This window comes from Haemaphysalis longicornis, unplaced genomic scaffold, assembly GCF_048455015.1.
Source record: "Haemaphysalis longicornis isolate Haplotype H1 unplaced genomic scaffold, Haemaphysalis longicornis Haplotype H1 scaffold_13, whole genome shotgun sequence".
NCBI lineage: Eukaryota > Metazoa > Arthropoda > Arachnida > Ixodida > Ixodidae > Haemaphysalis > Haemaphysalis longicornis.
In genome coordinates this window covers 1,502,625-1,514,862 of record NW_027526233.1, presented here as the reverse complement: position 1 = coordinate 1,514,862, position 12,238 = coordinate 1,502,625, and the positions used below count along the sequence as shown (strand labels likewise).

The 12,238-nt window shown below is 48.5% G+C and overlaps 1 protein-coding gene across 6 annotated transcripts in view; it reads left to right on the top strand.

Moving 5' to 3' along the window:
• Positions 1 to 12,238, top strand: part of LOC144164202 (organic anion transporter 3-like) — a 121,799-nt gene that overhangs the window by 34,258 nt on the left and 75,303 nt on the right. For 2 of the 6 annotated variants that reach the window (XM_077694715.1, XM_077694714.1), the window contains one exon: positions 9,016 to 9,232. The exons of 3 other annotated variants lie outside the window; for them this stretch is intronic. The gene's annotated coding sequence lies outside the window, so the exon portion shown is untranslated. The remainder of the gene's footprint in view (positions 1 to 9,015; positions 9,233 to 12,238) is intronic. One more of the 6 variants, XM_077694716.1, reaches the window with a different exon arrangement.

Below are 12,238 nucleotides of genomic sequence, written 5' to 3'. Positions count from 1 at the left end.
ATTTAGCGCGTTCATTTTGCCTACGAGTGAATAATTGCGATCGATATTTGGCTGGCCTATCTGAGTTAAATAAGAAAACGGGATTGTATGATACTCGCTTTACCGATACCTGGTTTGTACCGATACCACGCAATAATTATGACATGCGACCACTGTCTTATGTTCTTCCGCAACTACTCAACAAATTTGAAGCGCAAAACATTCATATTGCTGTTTTGTCAAGAAAATGTTTTCACGATTTGTTTCTTTGATGCGCTCTGATATTTGCTTTCTTTTGTTCTTAAACTGATTTTCACAACTGGAATATACGAAGTTGCAGAGAGTGGAACCTTTTCTTCTGTTTTCTCTTCTTTTGCTATCATTTTATCATTTTATTTTTGTGTGTGCGAGTTGCTTGTTGCGTTTTTTATGTGCATGCTGTATTAGGTTACACGAATACTGTGTGTGAGTGTGTATTACTCTACGTTTCTGTTCAAATCTGAGCCGATCATTGCTGCCAGTACTGGGCCAGCCACCTCGTCAAGCTGCTTGAAACAGCAGCTTTTTGTGATTGGCTCATGGTCTGTAACAAAAGGATATTAAACATGTGATGATGATGATGACATCTTAAAACATCTATTGAGCAAAAAATCCGGCATCCGGCGTCCGTGACAGCAAACGGCTTTTTTGGAGGTGCTCAGAACGAAGCAGCCCATTCCACGAGGCTTTCCGCGGTACGAGCCGTTCTTGGTTCGTGTTAGAACCACTCAGTGAGCTACGCTTAAGAGTACCAACACTGAAACACGGCGGCAGCCATTTTGCTGCCTCACGCCAGGGTGGCCAGCTTTATGCGCCCTATTACCGATGACATTGACCGGCGTAATTGGTCCTCGCGCCGTTTGGCAGCCATGTTTACTTGTGTTTGCTTTTCCAAGATTTAAAGACAGCGCGCTGGTGCGGTAGGATCAGGCTCGGTTGCGCAAAGCGTAGCTTATTTAATTCCTATAGGTTACGCTAGAGTCAATTATCAAGCTACGCTTTTTAAGTGGCTATAGGTTACGCTAGGACACTGTCGTCACTGTGCTCCGAAAATCGCGACTTATCAAGAGCGCGCACGCGGCAACACCGAGGCGCCAAAATGTCACCGCCCATGGGCCTTCCGGGGTAAACAAATGTCACGCGACTCGGTTCGAGCAATGGCCGCTGTCGGCGGCGTAAAGCAATGACAGAAAAAAGTGCCGATACTGTGACACCTGACATAGTGGTTCTAGGTCGAGTGAAAGGAAGAGCACTGGGGATAGTATTGAGCTTAGCAGGAACTCACCGGCGTGCAACCCGGTTCGAGGGAGGGGAATGAAAAGATAGTGCAAAGTGTTAAACATATATAGAAAGAGATACAAAGCGAAATAAATAAATAAAATCATAGTCAAGCCAGACGTCACTGCGCCACGTGGCCTCGTCACGTGACAGCGGCACGGTAATGTTTATGGGCCTCCTCATAGAGGGAGGACATCTATGAGGAGCCTCCTCATAGAGGGAGGACATCTATCTTTTAACATCTACCTCCAACCAAACAAGCGCCCGTATGAGGCTACAAGAATAATAATAAAAAAAAACCGGCCGACGACTACTATACTCCCTAATGCGAAGAATGTGCGCAGCGCGAACTGCAGTCTTCTCGGTCACGGCACATAGCTGCTGCATCTCACGAAGTGATCGCGTGATCAGCGAACGCACGGCGGCGCACCCTACTCGGCTGTTATCTAGCAGCGCGTCGTTGCCGCCGAGCATGTTGCTGCAAATTGCGTTTGGACCTCCCGCGCAGATGTGACGTGGTTCTGATGTGCAACGCAACGCGAAGCACATCCATCCGTTTCCTCACCCGTTGTTCAGCACTTACTTCTGAGTGCTGCAGTGCGCTGACGCAGCAGATGGTAAGCCTCTGCGTAGGCGGCGTGAACTCAGGAAGTGTAAGCACATCGCCATCGCGCACTACTTCACGCGCTGCTATGGCGTCATCTCGGAGCGCGTCGCCCCCGCCCACCATGTCTCACTGCCTCCCTCTCATACTTTCGCCATGCGGCGCCACCGAAGAGAGTTTCGTGCGGGCTCGGCATAATGCCTTCTCAAACTTTCTCAACACTTTCCTCCCCCGTTTTCTTCCTCTCTTCGATCACTCGGTTACGACGCCGATGTCAGACCACAGCAGCGGCCGCCGAAGTGGTGTGCACCAAAAAGACGGGAGGCGAGCACGATGAGTCAGTCCGGGTTCGTCAGCCTCAGCCAGTAGCATGTCAGTCCGGGCCAGAGCCGCTGGGTAAGGCCAGTCTTCTCCAGGCAGTGGGTAAAGTGAGCTTGGGCGAAAAAGCCGGCGTCCGGATACCTCTCCCTTTTCTTTTGTACCATTCGCTCCCCCTATACTATCCTCCCCGGAACTCTCTTATTCGCAGGTATGCCCTCTGACTACACAAGAAAATATCCGTAGTGTACCCTTCCTTTGTCATTTACTTTCTGAAAAATAAACTGGGGTCCCCAATAGAAAAATGGCTCCTTCACGAAGCGTTCCACAGCGCGATATTGAACTCGGCAGTTGCGAAAGGCGGTCGTCTAAGCTAGTGTCAAGACGATGATTCGAGGGAAAAGACAAACAGCAAAATTCACAATCGTCATCAGCTCTCGCATTACTCGGCAGCATGCAGTGGACCTAATTAGGCTGTTGCTGATGATGGGGATGACGATGATGAAAGAGCAGCGGTGCAATACGGCGGAAACAGGGCGAAGCCATTCGAAAGTATTAATGCGAATCGCGAAGCAAAGCGTCCGCAGCGACAAGATTACGAAGCCAAGGCCTTCGAAACCGCGAGGCGCAACAAGGCGAATCGTGCGTTTAGCTAGACTTTAATCCTGTCGCATTCACAGCTCATAAAAAGTGGTTTGGCGTGCCCGTATTGCATTATTTTAGGGTGTTATTTCCTTTTCACGGGGAAAAAAATTGTCGCTAATGGTCTTCTGGAAGTTCCCGGAGCAACCCGCTACGAATAATTAAATTACGCCGAACATATAGGTGCAGTAAACTTCGTTCTTAATGGAGAAAGGAAGAAGCCCAGGTAAAAGGCCTCTACTTCTACATGTTTTCCGCTCCCTTACACTTTCTCAGAGTATACGTGCATACAGGGGAAAGCGCGCTGATTTCACAGTGGCCGCCAACTCGTACGACTTAAAGGGGCCCTGCAGCACTTACCATCGACTACTATAGGGATGTGTTTTGGGGTAAAGTCTATTATCCCAGCAATCTCCTCCCGCAAGAATTAGGAAAAGCCGTTCGCTATCACCGAAAGTACGCGCGATGAGAAATCGCGCATAATCGTTCCCGGACAACGCGACTAGAACCACTAAATAAGCTACGCTAGAGTTACGACACTGACGCACGGCGGCAGACATTTTGATGCCTAACGCCAGAGTTGCCAGCTTCATGCGCCCTTTTGCGGCCGCCATTGACGGGCGGAATCGGCCCGAGCGCCGTTTGGCAACCACGACAGCTGTGTTTACTTTTTAAAGGGGTCCTGAAAAACCTTCCGCCGATGCGTGGATGTACATGTAACCAAATAAAGCAATGTATTAGCAATCTCCTCCCGCAAGAATTTTGTTGAAGCGATGAGTATTAGCTGAGAAATCGTAAATCAAAAACCGCGCATTATCGTCGCGCCGCGTTTCCTCCTCCTTTCAACTTACTCTCCGCTGTTTACGGCGAGCGGGCCTTCCCTCCCATGATGCTGCGCTCCTCGGCGGTGACGTACTTCCGCTATCGCGCTGCTCATACCGCCGTCTGCTACGGGCAAGCTTTGTTGACACCTTGAATCCCTCACTCCGATCAAGGCTGGAAAAGCGAACGAAAAATCTGGCCGCATTTGTGCAGCGGCCTGGCCTTGCCCTTTCGCGGTGTGCGTTGCTGAAGGGCAGCACGTGACTTTTAATCGGCGGCGAACTCGCAGCCGCTCGGAGAGGACCGTGCGCTCGGTCCCTCATGCCCCTTATGCACCGCGAACTGTTTATCCAAAAGCGCCGTATCAGATGTGGCCCCGCTAGTGCGGGGTCTTATTTTGTGGCGGTGGTAATTTCTGCCGGCGGCATGTGAAAAAGAGATTTTAAACCTATACAGAACCCGTGCACAAAACGCCAGTTCAGCTTAGGGCGACGCGTGGTGGAGAGCGGCAACGTTGGCAAAATATGCTCCGCCGCGGCTCTGAGCTTTCTAGCGCTGGAGCGAGCAGCATTTCTTTGACAATATCAAACATCGGTTGCCCTGGCAACAAGGCACAAACCGCTAGAAGTCAGTTACGGTTGCGTGATCTCGGTTCAGCTTGGGGCCCCACCTCGCGGCATATGGGCACTGCAGGCATACTACTCACTCCCATTTGGAAGTGCGAGATGCGTTTGGCATTACAGGAGGCGATGGTGTGTGTGTTGTGTACGCCTTTGTTTCGCGATGAAATGCGACGTTGTGCTTCTGCGGGTGGATAGTGCTTCCCATGGTCTGGATTATCTTTCTCAAGAGGCGTACTTCTCAACCTCGCATGGGGTATATGCAGTGTGCGTGGCTAAAAGCCGTCTCGGCTTGTGCGCCAGAGTTAAGTGACTTGCTGTTCGTCCCCGCAAACCGCGCGCGAGGTGAGTGCCGAATTTACGAGGGGCAGGAGGAGGCAACCCATCGTCTGTCAATCGCGGTTCGGACTTGCAACGCATGTTGTGACGTTGTGTTCGTTCGAAACGCATCTCTGGATTGTTTGGAAGTTGAATAAACTGTATGCGTCAAACCCGGGCATTCGGCTCTGGGCGTTCTTTGCGATTGTACGAAAGAAGTGCCACGGGCTTCAACGCTTTCTTTATGGAACGTACTCAGGTAAGAGAATATTCATGTCGTGTTATGGCCGTGTTGCATTCAATACAAACGGTTAAGAGTTTGTTTACACTTGTTTCGTTTGTCGTAAAATGTCCAAGCACTCCGGCACACCGCTGGCAGATCAGCCGGCGAGCCAACGCTGAGCAGACGACTCATCTCTTTGCCGGAAGTGCGTGAAAAAGCCGCCCAATAGCAGGATGTCTAGCTCATGACGAACATCTGGGAATTGATGATGTAGACATGTGAAGATGGCGGCGTCCAAAAACACGAAGGAAAGGGTGAGAAAAAAGCGAAAAACTTTGCAACAAAAGTGTGAGCTTTCCGCTGCGCGTAAAAGAGTAATACTTGGCACAGATGATGTTGACGACCCAATCTAACGATTTCGCTAGTCAATTTAGTGTGCTCAAAACGCCTTTCAGGGCCCCTTTAAGGATTTCGAGATAGCCCATTGGAGCGACAGGGTCACGCTGGGTTACGCTGGCGCAGCTTATTTAGTGGATCTAGGTTACACCAGAGCCACTAAATAAGCTACGCTTATATAGTGGCTGTAAGTTACGCAAGCCCACAGCCGTTTTTTCGCAGGGGGAAGCGAAGCAGGCGTTTTCCATCGCCCAGCCGGGCGAAACAGCCCGGTACAAAGCAGCACGGCATCGCTACTCTGCCTTGGAGTTCAAAACTCACTCCCAACGTGTCCTACAGCCACACTACGCTTCGAGAATCACGATTTATCGAAGAATGCGCGCACGCGGCAACACAGACGCACCAAAATGTCAGCGCCCATGGGTCTTCCGGGGTAAACAAATGTCACGTGGTGTGGTTCGACCAATGGCCGCTATCAGCAGCATTCAACAATGAGAGAAAATAGTGCCGATACTCTGACACCTGTTCTAGTGGTTCTAAACGCGACGAAAGGTGCGCGCTCTCTACCGGAAAGGGGGACGGCTCGCAGCGTACTCTTCCGAGGCCTTCGATATGTCACAGGCCGGGGAGTTTTCCCCTTTTCTCCGCAACGTGGAGGGGTCTATTTCCGGTCTGGTGCCGCAAAAAAGCAGGCATGGCTGCCTGCTCACAAGCATGCTCGGGCTCGTAGGGCGTTTTTATAGAAATAAACATTTGTGGTCGAGTGGTCTGGTTGAAAGGGAAGTATTGAGCTCATCACTCAATCTCGGCGCACACTCAAAACACAAAAAAACGGCGAAACTGTGCGTACTGGTTCAGGCATAGAAGAGGTTCGTACACAGCGCCGGCGACGGCGGATTGTCACAGGAAATGCGAGAAATATGCCCCGAAATTGACCAAGGACGGACAATCGGACAGCCATGGCCTCAATAACGTCGTTTAGGGGTGCATAACGTGCCAGAGGTGCATAACGAGGAGAACTGAAGAGAGCGCGGTTGGTTTTAACGCGTCTTTCACAGCGATATGCGCGCTAACCACTTCACGTGCACGTCCGCACGTGTAAGCTAAACGTCCGCAGGTTTACTTGCACTGCTCAAACAGTGTTGCACGTTCCGTTTAAGATAAACACCTACGAGCACACGGGAAACTTCAATACACAGCGGGAGTTCCCTACACTAGGAAACAGCAGCCGGGAAGTTCTGCGATGTATATCTAAAGTGATGACCATTTGTGCAGCTCAATACAAACAAAAGATAGTTAAACATGATAATTACTTATCAGCACCAATATGGCAGCCGGGATCGTATTCAATGAGACACGTGCATAAATTGTGCTGTGCCGCTAAATGCACGGCGCTAGTCCATGCTAATACGCAGTTGCAAGAGTTGCGGCGGCTGTCCTTATCCTCTTTCTCGTGCGTCGTTTATTTGGGCTGGGTGTCATGTTCGTAGACCGCAACAAGCACGCCTAGCAATACGTTATTCTAAACGATGTCGGCATGTGTCCCAATTGAACCGTTGGAAGAATTTTTCGGAAAGGCTTTCACGTCATTCGGCTGCCTAAATAAAGTTTGAATAAACTTTATTTAGGCAATTCACAATCCAATTCACACGTGTTAACTGTGTTGATACTGTTAAATATTTCTATCACCGCGATATTAAACCGACTTCAAATATGTCCTGGAAAGAAATACTGATGACAAGATAGAGACGCTCCGCGTTCGGCCGAGATAGAATTGGCAGACAAAAAAATAGATAGCTGCCGGCACTTGGAAGTGCAGAATCTGTTTTGTACATTTTTTACGATTTCCCGATACTGTTGACTTTTGCGAACGCAGATAACAGTTCGTATCCGATACTCCAGGGAGGATTGATTTCAAATGTGGCATTAGGTATGAGTCAAAAGACGGAAGAGGCGGATTTTTTTACATTGTTCCGACTTGTTTTTTTTTTGTTTTATTTAAATGATAGCGTTGTGAGTCAACCAATTAGCACACCATGACAAGCTTCTATTGAACGCGTGCCTCTTTTTCTACACCAGAACAGCTAATAATAGTTTACAGCTGGGCTACACGAGATGTCCTTACGGGAGTTGGATGGAGACCAAAACAAAGTGAGATGTCAGATGAGCAAACAAAGTAAGAAAAGAAGGAAAATAAAACAGCCTAAAGCTTGAAACGGATGTTCGGCATGGTGCTTGGGCTGCTTTACGGGACCGTCCGATTGTTATATTCATTTTTATTCGTGAATATCAGAAAATGGTTGCAATATCACGTGCAACCATTGCACATTGTTGCAACAGTTCTGGGAGTTGTCACATTTTACCGCAGAACGGTAGCGTTGTGCCGCCTATCTATTAGCTGAAAAAGCGTCGTGGTGCGGGCGTGTTGGTGCATACTTGACCGACAATAACAGCGCTGAAACGGGACGCAAGAACGATTGACAAGACAAGGCGCTGACTAGCAACAACAAGGTTTACTTCATCGTAACGGAATATATACCCTCGGAGAAGAAAAACGCAGAGAGAAGGAACAGATAAAGATAAAGAGATTGTTAAGAACTTATATTCACATACATAGGCACGCGCGAAGAAAGTTGTCATCGGTCAAGATAATCATGCTCCTTTTGTAGCAAAAGAATAGATGGCTTGCTGACGGATGAATCCTTTCGCGTGTGGATGACGTGCGCCTCGAAGATCTCGCAGGCGCACTGATCTTTGTATCTTCGAAGCACACGTGTCTGGTCGAATTTCGGTGTGCACTTGCACTTGACGCAATGTACGGCGAGATTGCTACCGGTTCCTTTCTTGTAAGTGCCCGCATCTTTCCGCAGCCACTCATTCCAACAACGTCTTGTTTGACCCGTGTAGGACCTCCCGCATGGCAGCGGAATGTCGTAAACGACGCCTGACTTTCACTCCACGAATGGCTTGTCATGTTTCCTTGTATCTGCGTTTTCCTTCTTCGAGGGTATATATTCCGTTTCGATGAAATACACCTTGTTGTTGCTAGTCAGCGCCTTGTCTTGTCAATCTTTCTTGCGTCCACTTTAAGCGCTGTTATTGTCTATCCATTAGCGTAAGAGCAATTTAAAGTATCGAGCCGAGAATGGTGCAACAGATGAGAGTAGTATATTTGTTTTGATTTTAGCGTCTTGTGAAATGTAGGGGTGCGTTCCAATTTAACGTTTAGACAGCTTCGTTGCCGTCTTCGCAGACAGTACGCAATGTTAAGCCCCGTTCCAATTCGAACGAAGCAGTCAACGAAGACTGCTTCGAGGAGACAGCATCGAAGTCAGCAACGATGCAGGCTACCTTCCTGTCTAAACTGAAAAACGACGCCAGCGTCACCTTTTTTCGTTTTTAAGTTGAAACAAAAGCACTTGTTCCGTTACTTAAATATTTAGTGTAATTCACTAGTGATGAAGATGACTTTGCCTAATTTTTAAATTACCTAACGTTTGTAATAACAACGGTAATGTTAGTTACGAAACTTGCGGCTTGCTCAACTCAACATGTCTGCTACGACGCTGTCCGACGCTGTCGTCTGCGCTGGTGTTGCGTTTGCAACCGCGGCGCCGTTCCAATTTTATTCCTTTAGACGTATAGTTAGACTTCTTAGTAGACTGTCTACCAAGCTGTCCGCGAATTGGAACGCAGCATAAAGTACGGCAGAGCCCCACCATGTTCGCAGACGCTAATTGCATGTGCCCAGACGCTAATTTGCTCGACCTTTGCAGGTCGAGCAAATCTTTTGCTACCTGTCAGCCGGAAGCTCATCAACGCAACTACCGCAACAGTGGGCTGCACAAGACCATCGAAAGAGGCCCGAAGGACGAAAAGTATCTTGATCCGGCTTTCTAGGTACAGCGTATGCGGGTTCGTCAGCGACAGCGTTGCCTAAATTACAGCGGAGGTGGTCTCTGAGCCTTCAACCCAGCGTCCGGGCTAATTCTGGTACTAGCGCCATATTCTCCCCTTGTGAGACTGGGGAAACATTATTGCGTTATTGTTGGCATAGCAACGCCCCGTCACATTAGCCATGAAGGCGTTGCAGTTGCCATGGCAACAATGCGAGGGGGCGCATCTTGTGTGGGGAGATAGAGTTCCTGTATATCGCATAGCGTAAGAGTTGCGCGTCTGACTGTCACATGCCGCGCGTTCCAGTTCGACAGAAAAGTCCACTTTCAGTGCTGCGCACAAGACCCTGTATTCAGTAAGATTTGCTCAACTGAGCTTCGGCGTTTGCGAAGCGGCGGAAGCGGCGGAAGCTGCGGCCGCTCAGCTGATAAACAGACGAATATTGTGCACCAGTTTTTATCCGCTCCGCTCCTCCTCGCCGCTGCCACCTGGCGCGGTGGCCCGTCGGCAGCTCGTACATGCGAGACGGGTGGTTTTCCCGCATCATCTGGAACGCAAGATGGCGGATGGGCGCGCAACTCTGCTCCCCTGGGGGAGCTGTATACAGGAACTCTAGGGGTAGAGATGCTCTCTCGTCATGCCGGTTGGATTCTGCCACACCCATCCCTGCCACGCCCCTACTCCCCCCCCTCCCCCCTTATCCCCACCCGGCACGGAGGAAAAAAAAGCTTTCTTTTCTACATGCCGCCCAGCAACCGCGGCTCCGCTCGCTGCCTCCACCGGGACAGCTCCGCTGCGATCGCTTGGCCAGTAACGACGCCAGCTCGAATAGCACTTGAAGACTTTACCCGCGCCACGCGCGCGAGCACGACGTCTGGCGAGAAACATTGATTCCCAATACAACACAGACAAGGTTGTCGTCATCAAGCACAGCACACGCACAACACAAGTCCTATCCTTCAGCTCTGCTTCGCGGAATACGAACGAGGTTCTCACCTTTCGCTGACAGCACTCAAAGATACTGCGTGTTACGCTTCAACCTGGCGCTATTGGCGTCCCTTTTGCAGCAATGTAATGTCCGAGAGAGCACGCACGAGAAATCTCCCACTACATTACACGGCCTCGCCGCCTCGCCGTGCGGCAGCAGCAACTGCGGTGACATTTTTCGCGCATGCGCGCCGCCAGTCACGCCAGAGAAAAGCGGAAAGAAAAAAATGACAAGAGGTGTGTTTCCCCAGCGCCACTACCTCTAGGAGCGTAATAAGAGATCGAAGCTAGAAAAAGTAACATCGGCCTCGTAAGAGTTTTAGCAGAGCAGGCTAGCGGCCAGCGCAGCGGAGCGGATGGTGCGGACCAGCGGAGACACCACTGCGCATGCGTAAGTACGCTAATGAGGCCAGCGGCAGGGGAGTGAAACTTCCTATACCGTGCATGGGACGCGATATTCGCTCGCAGCGCCGTACAAACCCCTGGTTTTAGGGGGCGGTACTAAAAACATGGCGGCGCGTTGCAGACATGCACTGGGATACGCCATCTTCATGAGGACTGAAAAGCCGAGCAATGGGGGGGGGGGGGAGGCGATTTAGCACCAAATTCAATTGGGACGCACATGCAAGGTAAATTGAGCGAGTGGAAGATATTCAGATGGCCAGCACATGACCTTGTTTCTGTCGCGCAACCCGCCACATTATTAAAAGGGCAATTATTTCGTTCTGATTGATGAAGTATTGCGCATCCACTTCTTTTTTCACCACTTGTTCTAAGTACGACGTTGTTTTGGTTTTTTAGTATACACAATCGAAAGAAGAATAGAGAGCACAGTTTTTTAAATGTTTATTGCCTAGTACCATTCATACAGTAAAAACACAAATTGGATATTTTACGCTTTTAGTCGCAAACAAAAGTGTATGGTACATGGCCGCAGGCTAATAACTAGGTATACAGCCAGTGCATATGTGTCCAGTGCCTTGTCTGTCCAAGGTCCGCGTAGTCTCTGCTGGTGAAAAGGGCAGAACACAGCCGGTAGCTGCTGTAGATCTGGCGAGGTGGTAAATGAGCCAGGTCCTCCCTCCTCGCACACTGCAGCCAAACGCGAGATCTGGAACATCAACAAGCACGGGTGTATATTTGGGTTAGAATGAATGCTATCTTTATTGCTGCTTTCAGGCGCACATACGATCGTTTTGAGTGAAAACTGGCATCTGTATTAGAAATAAACGTTATCTGATATATTAGGAATCTTTCTTAAATTGATTTTGGCTACAAAGACGACTTGTGACAACACCAATGGTAAAGGCAAATTTTTAATCAAAATCAGCTTTATATTAAGAGACGCGGATACGTTTTTCTAATTTTGCAATCATAATGTTCGGTGGCAACGACCCACCTTTCCTCCTAATCCAAAATACATTTCTGCAGAAACAAGCAGCGCTCCCACAGGTCTCTAAACAATTATTCATGCATATATACTTTCGCGCACAATGTATTCCTCAAGTATTTCTCCGGCACTGCAGTAAACTGGTTATAAAAACCTTATTTAAAAACCGGTAAAAAATTACTAGCACAGGTTAAACCTGCATTGTTTAATTATTTATCGGCTTATAGCTGTAACTGCGTTCTCGTGAATACATCGTTCTTGTACTTAAAGCTGAAGCTCGAAGCACGGAACTGAAGCGTAAATTATAAATTATAAGTGGCGGAATTATAGTTAAGAATCTAATATAAACATGTACAGTAATTGCTTAGTTTGTATATTTATTGCGACAAATTCATTCTGCTACATGCCGTGGATTCACGTGAAGATAAAATTGAAACGCATTAAAATAGTTTATGTAGTCACTGCTTAGTCAACATAGTGCTAACAACACGATATGAACCCTTTGAGCCAAAAGTGTATGGGAGATGCCTTCCTCCATCTGTGGATAGGCTGATAATAATAACTATAACAAGAATACTGCTAATAATTAAAATAACGACGATAATATTAATAATAATAATAACAACAACAGCAACGCATGCTACGAAAACAAACTAAACGCAGGCAATCAAAAGGTAATAGAAAAAGTGGGGATCAGCTCGCACTGTTTTATTAGTTATTGTATA